This window comes from Scyliorhinus torazame, chromosome 17 (assembly GCF_047496885.1).
Source record: "Scyliorhinus torazame isolate Kashiwa2021f chromosome 17, sScyTor2.1, whole genome shotgun sequence".
Taxonomy (NCBI): Eukaryota; Metazoa; Chordata; class Chondrichthyes; order Carcharhiniformes; family Scyliorhinidae; genus Scyliorhinus; species Scyliorhinus torazame.
In genome coordinates, this window is record NC_092723.1 from 49,040,914 (window position 1) to 49,054,817 (window position 13,904).

Genomic DNA, 13,904 nt, shown 5'->3' on the forward strand with positions numbered 1-13,904 from the left:
AGTTTGAAAGAGTGTGAGAGTAGCCAGGAGTATGAAAGAGTGTCAGAGGAGCCAGGAGTTTGTAAGAGTGTCAGAGGAGCCAGGAGTTTGAAAGAGTGTCAGAGGAGCCGGGAGTTTGAAAGAGTGTCAGAGGAACCAGGAGTTTGAAAGAGTGTCAGAGGAACCAGGAGTTTGAAAGAGTGTCAGAGGAGCCAGGAGTTTGAAAGAGTGTCAGAGGAGCCGGGAGTTTGAAAGAGTGTCAGAGGAACCAGGAGTTTGAAAGAGTGTCAGAGGAACCAGGAGTTTGAAAGAGTGTCAGAGGAGCCAGGAGTTTGAAAGAGTGTCAGAGGAGCCAGGAGTTGGAAAGAGTGTCAGAGGAGCCAGGAGTTTGAAAGAGTCTGAGAGGAGCCAGGAGTTTGAAAGAGTGTCAGAGGAGCCAGGAGTTTGTAAGAGAGTCAGAGGAGCCAGGAGTTTGAAAGTGTGTCAGAGGAACCAGGAGTTTGAAAGAGTGTCAGAGGAGCCGGGAGTTTGAAAGAGTGTCAGAGGAACCAGGAATTTGAAAGAGTGTCAGAGGAGACGGGAGTTTGAAAGAGTGTCAGGGGAACCACGTGTTTGAAAGAGTGTGAGAGGAGCCGGGAGTTTGAAAGAGTGTCAGAGGAGCCAGGAGTTTGAAAGAGTGTCAGAGGAGCCAGGAGTTCGAAAGAGTGTCAGAGGAGCCAGGAGTTTGAAAGAGTGTAAGAGGAGCCAGGAGTTTGAAAGAGTGTCAGAGGAGCCGGGAGTTTGAAAGAGTGTCAGAGGAACCAGGAGTTTGAAAGAGTGTCAGAGGAACCAGGAGTTTGAAAGAGTGTCAGAGGAGCCAGGAGTTTGAAAGAGTGTCAGAGGAGCCAGGAGTTGGAAAGAGTGTCAGAGGAGCCAGGAGTTTGAAAGAGTCTGAGAGGAGCCAGCAGTTTAAAAGAGTGTCAGAGGAGCCAGGAGTTTGTAAGAGAGTCAGAGGAGCCAGGAGTTTGAAAGAGTGTCAGAGGAACCAGGAGTTTGAAAGAGTGTCAGAGGAGCCGAGAGTTTGAAAGAGTGTCAGAGGAACCAGGAATTTGAAAGAGTGTCAGAGGAGCCGGGAGTTTGAAAGAGTGTCAGGGGAACCACGTGTTTGAAAGAGTGTGAGAGGAGCCGGGAGTTTGAAAGAGTGTCAGAGGAGCCAGGAGTTTGAAAGAGTGTCAGAGGAGCCAGGAGTTTGAAAGAGTATCAGAGGAGCCGGGAGTTTGAAAGAGTGTCAGAGGAGCCGGGAGTTTGAAAGAGTGTGAGAGGAGCCAGGAGTTTGAAAGTGTGTCAGAGGAACCAGGAGTTTGAAAGAGTGTCAGAGGAGCCAGGAGTTTGAAAGAGTACAAGAGGAGCCAGGAGTTTGAAAGAGTGTGAGAGGAGCCGGGAGTTTGAAAGAGTGTCAGAGGAACCAGGAGTTTGAAAGAGTGTCAGAGGAGCCAGGAGTTTGAAAGAGTGTGAGAGGAGCCAGGTGTTTGAAAGAGTGTCAGAGGAAACAGGAGTTTGAAAGAGTGTCAGAGGAGCCAGGAGTTTGATAGAGTGTAAGAGGAGCCGGGAGTTTGAAAGAGTGTCAGAGGAGCTGGGAGTTTGAAAGAGTGTCAGAGGAACCAGGAGTTTGAAAGAGTGTGAGAGGAGCCAGGAGTTTGAAAGAGTGTGAGAGGAGCCAGGAGTCTGAAAGAGTGTGAGAGGAGCCAGGAGTTTGAAAGAGTGTCAGAGGAACCAGGAGTTTGAAAGAGTGTGAGAGGAGCCAGGAGTTTGAAAGAGTGTGAGAGGAGCCAGGAGTTTGAAAGAGTGTCAGAGGAGCCAGGAGTTTGAAAGAGTGTCAGAGGAGCCAGGAGTTTGAAAGAGTGTCAGAGGAGCCAGGAATTTGAAAGAGTGTCAGAGGAACCAGGAGTTTGAAAGAATGTCAGAGGAACCAGGAGTTTGAAAGAGTGTGAGAGGAGCCAGGAGTTTGAAAGAGTGTGAGAGGAACAAGAAGTTTGAAAGAGTTTCAGAGGAGCCAGGAGTTTGAAAGAGTTTAAGAGGAGCCAGGAGTTTGAAAGAGTGTCAGAGGAGCCGGGAGTTTGAAAGAGTGTCAGAGGACCCAGGAGTTTGGAAGAGTGTCAGAGAAACCAGGAGTTCGAAAGAGTGTCAGAGGAGCCGGGAGTTTGAAAGAATGTCAGAGGAACCAGGAGTTTGAAAGAGTGTCAGAGGAACCAGGAGTTTGAAAGAGTGTGAGAGGAGCCAGGTGTTTGAAAGAGTGTCAGAAGAAACAGGAGTTTGAAAGAGTGTCAGAGGAGCCAGGAGTTTGAAAGAGTCTAAGAGGAGCCGGGAGTTTGAAAGAGTGTCAGAGGCGCTGGGAGTTTGAAAGAGTGTCAGAGGAACCAGGAGTTTGAAAGAGTGTGAGAGGAGCCAGGAGTTTGAATGAAAGAGTGTGAGAGGATCCAGGAGTCTGAAAGAGTGTGAGAGGAGCCAGGAGTTTGAAAGAGTGTGAGAGGAGCCAGGAGTTTGAAAGAGTGTGAGAAGAGCCAGGAGTTTGAAAGAGTGTCACAGGAGCCAGGGGTTTGAAAGAGTGTCAGAGGAGCCAGGAGTTTGAAAGAGTGTGAGAGGAGCCAGGAGTTTGAAAGAGTGTGAGAGGAGCCAGGAGTTTGAAAGAGTGCGAGAGGAGCCAGGAGTTTGAAAGAGTGTCAGAGGAGCCAGGAGTTTGAAAGAGTGTGAGAGGAGCCAGGAGTTTGAAAGAGTGTGAGAGGAGCCAGGAGTTTGAAAGAGTGTCAGAGGAGCCAGGAGTTTGAAAGAGTGTAAGAGGAGCCGGGAGTTTGAAAGAGTGTCAGAGGAGCTGGGAGTTTGAAAGAGTGTCAGAGGAACCAGGAGTTTGAAAGAGTGTCAGAGGAACCAGGTGTTTGAAAGAGTGTCAGAGGAGCCAGGAGTTTGAAAGAGTGTGAGAGGAGCCAGGAGTTGGAAAGAGTGTGAGAGGAGCCAGGAGTTTGAAAGAGTGTCAGAGGAGCCAGGAGTTTGTAAGAGTGTCAGAGGAGCCAGGAGTTTGAAAGAGTGTCAGAGGAACCAGGAATTTGAAAGAGTGTCAGAGGAGAAGGGAGTTTGAAAGAGTGTCAGAGGAGCCGGGAGTTTGAAAGAGTGTCAGAGGAACCAGGAGTTTGAAAGAGTGTCAGAGGAACCAGGAGTTTGAAAGAGTGTCAGAGGAGCCAGGAGTTTGAAAGAGTGTCAGAGGAGCCAGGAGTTTGAAAGAGTGTGAGAGGAGCCAGGAGTTTGAAAGAGTGTGAGTGGAGCTAGGAGTTTGAAAGAGTGCGAGAGGAGCCAGGAGTTTGAAAGAGTGTCAGAGGAACCAGGAGTTTGAAAGAGTGTCAGAGGAGCCAGGAGTTTGAAAGAGTGTAAGAGGAGCCGGGAGTTTCAAAGAGTTTAAGAGGAGCCAGGAGTTTGAAAGAGTGTGAGAGGAGCTAGGAGTTTGAAAGAGTGCGAGAGGAGCCAGGAGTTTGAAAGAGTGTCAGAGGAACCAGGAGTTTGAAAGAGTGTCAGAGGAGCCAGGAGTTTGAAAGAGTGTCAGAGGAGCCAGGAGTTTGGAAGAGTTTAAGAGGAGCCAGGAGTTTGAAAGAGTGTCAGAGGAGCCAGGAGTTTGGAAGAGTGTCAGAGAAACCAGGAGTTTGAAAGAGTGTCAGAGGAGCCGGGAGTTTGAAAGAGTGTCAGAGGAACCAGGAGTCTGAAAGAGTGTGAGAGGAGCCAGGAGTTTGAAAGAGTGTGAGAGGAGCCAGGAGTTTGAAAGAGTGTGAGAAGAGCCAGGAGTTTGAAAGAGTGTCACAGGAGCCAGGGGTTTGAAAGAGTGTCAGAGGAGCCAGGAGTTTGAAAGAGTGTGAGAGGAGCCAGGAGTTTGAAAGAGTGTGAGAGGAGCCAGGAGTTTGAAAGAGTGCGAGAGGAGCCAGGAGTTTGAAAGAGTGTCAGAGGAGCCAGGAGTTTGAAAGAGTGTGAGAGGAGCCAGGAGTTTGAAAGAGTGTGAGAGGAGCCAGGAGTTTGAAAGAGTGTCAGAGGAGCCAGGAGTTTGAAAGAGTGTAAGAGGAGCCGGGAGTTTGAAAGAGTGTCAGAGGAGCTGGGAGTTTGAAAGAGTGTCAGAGGAACCAGGAGTTTGAAAGAGTGTCAGAGGAACCAGGTGTTTGAAAGAGTGTCAGAGGAGCCAGGAGTTTGAAAGAGTGTGAGAGGAGCCAGGAGTTGGAAAGAGTGTGAGAGGAGCCAGGAGTTTGAAAGAGTGTCAGAGGAGCCAGGAGTTTGTAAGAGTGTCAGAGGAGCCAGGAGTTTGAAAGAGTGTCAGAGGAACCAGGAATTTGAAAGAGTGTCAGAGGAGAAGGGAGTTTGAAAGAGTGTCAGAGGAGCCGGGAGTTTGAAAGAGTGTCAGAGGAACCAGGAGTTTGAAAGAGTGTCAGAGGAACCAGGAGTTTGAAAGAGTGTCAGAGGAGCCAGGAGTTTGAAAGAGTGTCAGAGGAGCCAGGAGTTTGAAAGAGTGTGAGAGGAGCCAGGAGTTTGAAAGAGTGTGAGTGGAGCTAGGAGTTTGAAAGAGTGCGAGAGGAGCCAGGAGTTTGAAAGAGTGTCAGAGGAACCAGGAGTTTGAAAGAGTGTCAGAGGAGCCAGGAGTTTGAAAGAGTGTCAGAGGAGCCAGGAGTTTGGAAGAGTTTAAGAGGAGCCAGGAGTTTGAAAGAGTGTCAGAGGAGCCAGGAGTTTGGAAGAGTGTCAGAGAAACCAGGAGTTTGAAAGAGTGTCAGAGGAGCCGGGAGTTTGAAAGAGTGTCAGAGGAACCACGAGTTTGAAAGAGTGTCAGAGGAACCAGGAGTTTGAAAGAGTGTGAGAGGAGCCAGGTGTTTGAAAGAGTGTCAGAGGAAACAGGAGTTTGAAAGAGTGTCAGAGGAGCCAGGAGTTTGAAAGAGTGTAAGAGGAGCCGGGAGTTTGAAAGAGTGTCAGAGGAGCTGGGAGTTTGAAAGAGTGTCAGAGGAACCAGGAGTTTGAAAGAGTGTCAGAGGAGCCAGGAGTTTGAAAGAGTGTCAGAGGAGCCAGGAGTTTGAAAGAGTGTGAGAGGAGCCAGGAGTTTGAAAGAGTGTGAGAGGAGCCAGGAGTTTGAAAGAGTGCGAGAGGAGCCAGGAGTTTGAAAGAGTGTCAGAGGAACCAGGAGTTTGAAAGAGTGTCAGAGGAGCCAGGAGTTTGAAAGAGTGTAAGAGGAGCCGGGAGTTTGAAAGAGTGTCAGAGGAGCTGGGAGTTTGAAAGAGTGTCAGAGGAACCAGGAGTTTGAAAGAGTGTCAGAGGAACCAGGAGTTTGAAAAAGTGTCAGAGGAGCCAGGAGTTTGAAAGAGTGTGAGAGGAGCCAGGAGTTGGAAAGAGTGTGAGAGGAGCCAGGAGTTTGAAAGAGTGTCAGAGGAGCCAGGAGTTTGTAAGAGTGTCAGAGGAGCCAGGAGTTTGAAAGAGTGTCAGAGGAACCAGGACTTCGAAAGAGTGTCAGAGGTGCCGGGAGTTTGAAAGAGTGTCAGAGGAGCCAGGAGTTTGAAAGAGTGTCAGAGGAGCCGGGAGTTTGAAAGAGTGTCAGAGGAACCAGGAGTTTGAAAGAGTGTCAGAGGAAGCAGGAGTTTGAAAGAGTGTCAGAGGAGCCAGGAGTTTGAAAGAGTGTCAGAGGAGCCAGGAGTTTGAAAGAGTGTGAGAGGAGCCAGGAGATTGAAAGAGTGTGAGAGGAGCTAGGAGTTTGAAAGAGTGCGAGAGGAGCCAGGAGTTTGAAAGAGTGTCAGAGGAACCAGGAGTTTGAAAGAGTGTCAGAGGAGCCAGGAGTTTGAAAGAGTGTAAGAGGAGCCGGGAGTTTGAAAGAGTGTCAGAGGAGCCGGGAGTTTGAAAGAGTGTCAGAGGAACCAGGAGTTTGAAAGAGTGTCAGAGGAACTAGGAGTTTGAAAGAGTGTCAGAGGAGCCAGGAGTTTGAAAGAGTGTGAGAGGAGCCAGGAGTTGGAAAGAGTGTCAGAGGAGCCAGGAGTTTGAAAGAGTCTGAGAGGAGCCAGGAGTTTGAAAGAGTGTCAGAGGAGCCAGGAGTTTGTAAGAGTGTCAGAGGAGCCAGGAGTTTGAAAGAGTGTCAGAGGAACCAGGAGTTTGAAAGAGTGTCAGAGGAGCCGGGAGTTTGAAAGAGTGTCAGAGGAACCAGGAATTTGAAAGAGTGTCAGAGGAGCCAGGAGTTTGAAAGAGTGTCAGGGGAACCAGGAGTTTGAAAGATTGTGAGAGGAGCCGGCAGTTTGAATGAGTGTCAGAGGAGCCAGGAGTTTGAAAGAGTGTCAGAGGAGCCAGGAGTTTGAAAGAGTATCAGAGGAGCCGGGAGTTTGAAAGAGTGTCAGCGGAGCCGGGAGTTTGAAAGAGTGTGAGAGGAGCCAGGAGTTTGAAAGAGTGTCAGAGGAACCAAGAGTTTGAAAGAGTGTCAGAGGAACCAGGAGTTTGAAAGAGTGTCAGAGGAGCCAGGAGTTTGAAAGAGTGTGAGAGGAGCCAGGAGTTTGAAAGAGTGTGAGAGGAGCCAGGAGTTTGAAAGAGTGTGAGAGGAGCCAGGAGTTTGAAAGAGTGTCAGAGGAGCCAGGAGTTTGAAAGAGTGTCAGAGGAGCCAGGGGTTTGAAAGAGTGTGAGAGGAGCCAGGAGTTTGAAAGAGTGTGAGAGGAGCCAGGAGTTTGAAAGAGTGCGAGAGGAGCCAGGAGTTTGAAAGAGTGTCAGAGGAACCAGGAGTTTGCAAGAGTGTCAGAGGAGCCAGGAGTTTGAAAGAGTGTAAGAGGAGCCGGGAGTTTGAAAGAGTGTCAGAGGAACCAGGAGTTTGAAAGAGTGTCAGAGGAACCAGGAGTTTGAAAGAGTGTCAGAGGAGCCAGGAGTTTGAAAGAGTGTGAGAGTAGCCAGGAGTATGAAAGAGTGTCAGAGGAGCCAGGAGTTTGTAATAGTGTCAGAGGAGCCAGGAGTTTGAAAGAGTGTCAGAGGAACCAGGAGTTTGAAAGAGTGTCAGAGGAGCCAGGAGTTTGAAAGAGTGTCAGAGGAGCCAGGAGTTTGAAAGAGTGTGAGAGGAGCCAGGAGTGTGAAAGAGTGTGAGAGGAGCCAGCAGTTTGAAAGAGTGCGAGAGGAGCCAGGAGTTTGAAAGAGTGTCAGAGGAACCAGGAGTTTGAAAGAGTGTCAGAGGAGCCAGGAGTTTGAAAGAGTGTAAGAGGAGCCAGGATTTTGAAAGAGTGTCAGAGGAGCCGGGAGTTTGAAAGAGTGTCAGAGGAACCAGGAGTTTGAAAGAGTGTCAGAGGAACCAGGAGTTTGAAAGAGTGTCAGAGGAGCCAGGAGTTTGAAAGAGTGTCAGAGGAGCCAGGAGTTGGAAAGAGTGTCAGAGGAGCCAGGAGTTTGAAAGAGTCTGAGAGGAGCCAGGAGTTTGAAAGAGTGTCAGAGGAGCCAGGAGTTTGTAAGAGAGTCAGAGGAGCCAGGAGTTTGAAAGTGTGTCAGAGGAACCAGGAGTTTGAAAGAGTGTCAGAGGAGCCGGGAGTTTGAAAGAGTGTCAGAGGAACCAGGAATTTGAAAGAGTGTCAGAGGAGCCGGGAGTTTGAAAGAGTGTCAGGGGAACCACGTGTTTGAAAGAGTGTGAGAGGAGCCGGGAGTTTGAAAGAGTGTCAGAGGAGCCAGGAGTTTGAAAGAGTGTCAGAGGAGCCAGGAGTTTGAAAGAGTGTCAGATGAGCCAGGAGTTTGAAAGAGTGTAAGAGGAGCCAGGAGTTTGAAAGAGTGTCAGAGGAGCCGGGAGTTTGAAAGAGTGTCAGAGGAACCAGGAGTTTGAAAGAGTGTCAGAGGAACCAGGAGTTTGAAAGAGTGTCAGAGGAGCCAGGAGTTTGAAAGAGTGTCAGAGGAGCCAGGAGTTGGAAAGAGTGTCAGAGGAGCCAGGAGTTTGAAAGAGTCTGAGAGGAGCCAGGAGTTTGAAAGAGTGTCAGAGGAGCCAGGAGTTTGTAAGAGAGTCAGAGGAGCCAGGAGTTTGAAAGAGTGTCAGAGGAACCAGGAGTTTGAAAGAGTGTCAGAGGAGCCGGGAGTTTGAAAGAGTGTCAGAGGAACCAGGAATTTGAAAGAGTGTCAGAGGAGCCGGGAGTTTGAAAGAGTGTCAGGGGAACCACGTGTTTGAAAGAGTGTGAGAGGAGCCGGGAGTTTGAAAGAGTGTGAGAGGAGCCAGGAGTTTGAAAGAGTGTCAGAGGAGCCAGGAGTTTGAAAGAGTATCAGAGGAGCCGGGAGTTTGAAAGAGTGTCAGAGGAGCCGGGAGTTTGAAAGAGTGTGAGAGGAGCCAGGAGTTTGAAAGTGTGTCAGAGGAACCAGGAGTTTGAAAGAGTGTCAGAGGAGCCAGGAGTTTGAAAGAGTACAAGAGGAGCCAGGAGTTTGAAAGAGTGTGAGAGGAGCCGGGAGTTTGAAAGAGTGTCAGAGGAACCAGGAGTTTGAAAGAGTGTCAGAGGAGCCAGGAGTTTGAAAGAGTGTGAGAGGAGCCAGGAGTTTGAAAGAGTGTGAGAGGAGCCAGGAGTTTGAAAGCGTGTGAGAGGAGCCAGGAGTTTGAAAGAGTGTCAGAGGAGCCAGGAGTTTGAAAGAGTGTCAGAGGAGCCAGGGGTTTGAAAGAGTGTGAGAGGAGCCAGGAGTTTGAAAGAGTGTGAGAGGAGCCAGTAGTTTGAAAGAGTGCGAGAGGAGCCAGGAGTTTGAAAGAGTGTCAGAGGAACCAGGAGTTTGCAACAGTGTCAGAGCAACCAGGAGTTTGAAAGAGTGTAAGAGGAGCCGGGAGTTTAAAAGAGTGTCAGAGGAACCAGGAGTTTGAAAGAGTGTCAGAGGAATCAGGAGTTTGAAAGAGTGTCAGAGGAGCCAGGAGTTTGAAAGAGTGTGAGAGGAGCCAGGAGTTGGGAAGAGTGTCAGAGGAGCCAGGAGTTTGAAAGAGTGTGAGAGTAGCCAGGAGTATGAAAGAGTGTCAGAGGAGCCAGGAGTTTGTAAGAGTGTCAGAGGAGCCAGGAGTTTGAAAGAGTGTCAGAGGAACCAGGAGTTTGAAAGAGTGTCAGAGGAGCCGGGAGTTTGAAAGAGTGTCAGAGGAACCAGGAATTTGAAAGAGTTTCAGAGGAGCCGGGAGTTTGAAAGAGTGTCAGAGGAGCCAGAAGTTTGAATGAGTGTAAGAGGAGTCGGGAGTTTGAAAGAGTGTCAGAGGAGCTGGGAGTTTGAAAGAGTGTCAGAGGAACCAAGAGTTTGAAAGAGTGTCAGAGGAGCCAGGAGTTTGAAAGAGTGTCAGAGGAGCCAGGAGTTTGAAAGAGTGTGAGAGGAGCCAGGAGTTTGAAAGAGTGTCAGAGGAGCCAGGAGTTTGAAAGAGTGTGAGAGGAGCCAGGAGTTTGAAAGAGTGTGAGAGGAGCCAGGAGTTTGAAAGAGTGTGAGAGGAGCCAGGAGTTTGAAAGAGTATCAGAGGAACCAGAAGTTTGAAAGAGTGTCAGAGGAGCCGGAAGTTTGAAAGAGTGTCAGAGGAACCAGGAATTTGAAAGAGTGTCAGAGGAGCCGGGAGTTTGAAAGAGTGTCAGAGGAGCCAAGAGTTTGAAAGAGTGTGAGAGGAGCCAGGAGTTTGAAAGAGTGTGAGAGGAGCCAGGAGTTTGAAAGAGTGTCAGAGGAGCCAGGAGTTGGAAAGAGTGTCAGAGGAGCCAGGAGTTTGAAAGGGTGTGAGAGGAGCCAGGAGTTTGAAAGAGTGTGAGAGGAGCCAGGAGTTTGAAAAAGTGTGAGAGGAGCCAGGAGTTTGAAAGAGTGTCAGAGGAACCAGGAGTTTGAAAGAGTGTCAGAGGAGCCAGGAGTTTGAAAGAGTGTAAGAGGAGCCGGGAGTTTGAAAGAGTGTCAGAGGAGCCGGGAGTTTGAAAGAGTGTCAGAGGAACCAGGAGTTTGAAAGAGTGTCAGAGGAACCAGGAGTGTGAAAGAGTGTCAGAGGAGCCAGGAGTTTGAAAGAGTGTGAGAGGAGCCAGGAGTTGGAAAGAGCGTCAGAGGAGCCAGGAGTTTGAAAGAGTGTGAGAGGAGCCAGGAGTTTGAAAGAGTGTCAGAGGAGCCAGGAGTTTGAAAGAGTGTCAGAGGAGCCAGGAGTTTGAAAGAGTGTCAGAGGAACTAGGAGTTTGAAAGAGTGTCAGAGGAGCCGGGAGTTTGAAAGAGTGTCAGAGGAACCAGGAATTTGAAAGAGTGTCAGAGGAGCCGGGAGTTTGAAAGAGTGTCAGAGGAGCCAGGTGTTTGAAAGAGTGTCAGAGGAGCCAGGATTTTGAAAGAGTGTCAGAGGAGCCGGGAGTTTGAAAGAGTGTCAGAGGAGCCTGAAGTTTGAAAGAGCGTGAGAGGAGCCAGGAGTTTGAAAGAGTGTGAGAAGAGCCAGGAGTTTGAAAGAGTGTGAGAGGAGCCAGGAGTTTGAAGGAGTGTCAGAGGAGTCAGGAGTTTGAAAGAGTGTCAGAGGAGCCAGGGGTTTGAAAGAGTGTGAGAGGAGCCAGGAGTTTGAAAGAGTGTGAGAGGAGCCAGGAGTTTGAAAGAGTGCGAGAGGAGCCAGGAGTTTGAAAGAATGTCAGAGGAACCAGGAGTTTGCAAGAGTGTCAGAGGAGCCAGGAGTTTGAAAGAGTGTAAGAGGAGCCGGGAGTTTGAAAGAGTGTCAGAGGAACCAGGAGTTTGAAAGAGTGTCAGAGGAACCAGGAGTTTGAAAGAGTGTCAGAGGAGCCAGGAGTTTGAAAGAGTGTGAGAGGAGCCAGGAGTTTGAAAGAGTGTCAGAGGAGCCAGGAGTATGAAAGAGTGTCAGAGGAGCCAGGAGTTTGTAAGAGTGTCAGAGGAGCAAGGAGTTTGAAAGAGTGTCAGAGGAACCAGGAGTTTGAAAGAGTGTCAGAGGAGCCGGGAGTTTGAAAGAGTGTCAGAGGAACCAGGAATTTGAAAGAGTGTCAGAGGAGCCGGGAGTTTGAAAGAGTTTCAGAGGAGCCAGGAGTTTGAAAGAGTGTAAGAGGAGTCGGGAGTTTCAAAGAGTGTCAGAGGAGCTGGGAGTTTGAAAGAGTGTCAGAGGAACCAGGAGTTTGAAAGAGTGTCAGAGGAGCCAGGAGTTTGAAAGAGTGTCAGAGGAGCCAGGAGTTTGAAAGAGTGTGAGAGGAGCCAGGAGTTTGAAAGAGTGTCAGAGGAGCCAGGAGTTTGAAAGAGTGTGAGAGGAGCCAGGAGTTTGAAAGAGTGTGAGAGGAGCCAGGAGTTTGAAAGAGTGTGAGAGGAGCCAGGAGTTTGAAAGAGTGTCAGAGGAACCAGAAGTTTGACAGAGTGTCAGAGGAGCCGGGAGTTTGAAAGAGTGTCAGAGGAGCCGGGAGTTTGAAAGAGTGTGAGAGGAGCCAAGAGTTTGAAAGAGTGTGAGAGGAGCCAGGAGTTTGAAAGAGTGTGAGAGGAGCCAGGAGTTTGAAAGAGTGTCAGAGGAGCCAGGATTTTGAAAGAGTGTCAGAGGAGCCAGGAGTTTGAAAGAGTGGGAGAGGAGCCAGGAGTTTGAAAGAGTGTGAGAGGAGCCAGGAGTTTGAAAAAGTGTGAGAGGAGCCAGGAGTTTGAAAGAGTGTCAGAGGAACCAGGAGTTTGAAAGAGTGTCAGAGGAGCCAGGAGTTTGAAAGAGTGTAAGAGGAGCCGGGAGTTTGAAAGAGTGTCAGAGGAGCCGGGAGTTTGAAAGAGTGTCAGAGGAACCAGGAGTTTGAAAGAGTGTCAGAGGAACCAGGAGTTTGAAAGAGTGTCAGAGGAGCCAGGAGTTTGAAAGAGTGTGAGAGGAGCCAGGAGTTGGAAAGAGTGTCAGAGGAGCCAGGAGTTTGAAAGAGTGTGAGAGGAGCCAGGAGTTTGAAAGAGTGTCAGAGGAGCCAGGAGTTTGAAAGAGTGTCAGAGGAGCCAGGAGTTTGAAAGAGTGTCAGAGGAACCAGGAGTTTGAAAGAGTGTCAGAGGAGCCGGGAGTTTGAAAGAGTGTCAGAGGAACCAGGAATTTGAAAGAGTGTCAGAGGAGCCGGGAGTTTGAAAGAGTGTCAGAGGAGCCAGGTGTTTGAAAGAGTGTCAGAGGAGCCAGGAGTTTGAAAGAGTGTCAGAGGAGCCGGGAGTTTGAAAGAGTGTCAGAGGAGCCGGGAGTTTGAAAGAGTGTGAGAGGAGCCAGGAGTTTGAAAGAGTGTCAGAGGAACCAGGAGTTTGAAAGAGTGTCAGAGGAGCCAGGAGTTTGAGAGAGTGTCAGAGGAGCCAGGAGTTTGAAAGAGTGTGAGAGGAGCCAGGAGTTTGAAAGAGTGTCAGAGGAGCCAGGAGTTTGAAAGATTGTGAGAGGAGCCAGGAGTTTGAAAGAGTGTGAGAGGAGCCAGGAGTTTGAAAGAGTGTCAGAGGAGCCAGGAGTTTGAAAGAGTGTCAGAGGAACCAGGAGTTTGAAAGAGTGTCAGAGGAGCCGGGAGTTTGAAAGAATGTCAGAAGAACCAGGAATTTGAAAGAGTGTCAGAGGAGCCGGGAGTTTGAAAGAGTGTCAGAGGAGCCAGGAGTTTGAAAGTTTGTCAGAGGAGCCAGGAGTTTGAAAGAGTGTCAGAGGAACCAGGAGTTTGAAAGAGTGTCAGAGGAGCCGGGAGTTTGAAAGAGTGTGAGAGGAGCCGGGAGTTTGAAAGAGTGTCAGCGGAGCCGGGAGTTTGAAAAACTGTCAGGGGAACCAGGAGTTTGAAAGAGTGTCAGAGGAGCCGGGAGTTTGAAAGAGTGTCAGAGGAGCCGGGAGTTTGAAAGAGTGTCAGAGGAGCCAGGAGTTTGAAAGAGTGTCAGAGGAACTAGGAGTTTGAAAGAGTGTCAGAGGAGCCGGGAGTTTGAAAGAGTGTGAGTGGAGCCAGGAGTTTGAAAGAGTGTCAGAGGAGCCAGGAGTTTGAAAGAGTGTCAGAGGAGCCGGGAGTTTGAAAGAGTGTCAGAGGAGCCGGGAGTTTGAAAGAGTGTGAGTGGAGCCAGGAGTTTGAAAGAGTGTTAGAGGAACCAGGAGTTTGAAAGAGTGTCAGAGGAGCCGGGAGTTTGAAAGAGTGTCAGAGGAGCCGGGAGTTTGAAAGAGTGTCAGAGGAGCCAGGAGTTTGAAAGAGTGTGAGTGGAGCCAGGAGTTTGAAAGAGTGTGAGTGGAACCGAGAGTTTGAATGATTGTAAGAGGAGCCGAATGTTTGAAACAGCATGAGGGGAGTCGGGAGTTTGAAATAGCATGGGGGGAATCGGGAGTTTGAAAGAGTGTGAGAGGAACCGGGAGTTCACAAAGAGCTTGAGTGGAGAAGGATAAATACAAACGCCAGTTCAGAAAGTGACGTGGGTCCAATCCAAGCAGCTGATTGGTGAGTAAGTCCCAGTGAACATTTTCAATCTTTAAAACTAATTTGTTGCTTAATACTAAGGTGAAACTTAAAACAAATATAGAATAGTACTGTACAATTATAAGAGAAATATTGGTAAGGTTCCTAGCTAATGAAAATAAGGCCCCTAGCTAGTGTATTATTTTCAGTGCGTAACTTGCGTAATTGAAAAGGAAGTCATGGCAGGAGACCTCCGACCTGTCATATGCTCCTCCTGCACAATCTGGGAAATGAGAGATCCTTCTAGCATCCCTGATGCCCTAATCTGGGACCAATGACCCTGTCGGGGCCTTCACGAGTTCTACTGGAGAGTATTTAAACTACTGTGGTCGGGGATGGGATCCCAGAAGTAGGGTCAGATAGATCAAATTCAGATAAGGAAAATGGAGGTAGAACATTAACTCGTGATGGCGAAGAAGTAGTGTTAGACTTGGAATTGCAGAAGAAGCAAAGTTTAAAAAGTGTCCTGCAAGGGAAAATGGGGTTAAACTGTTTATACTTCAATGCTAGGAGTATTACAAAGATAGATGAGTTAAGGGGACAGGTGGACACAGGGCAACAAGATGTAATTGCTATAATGGA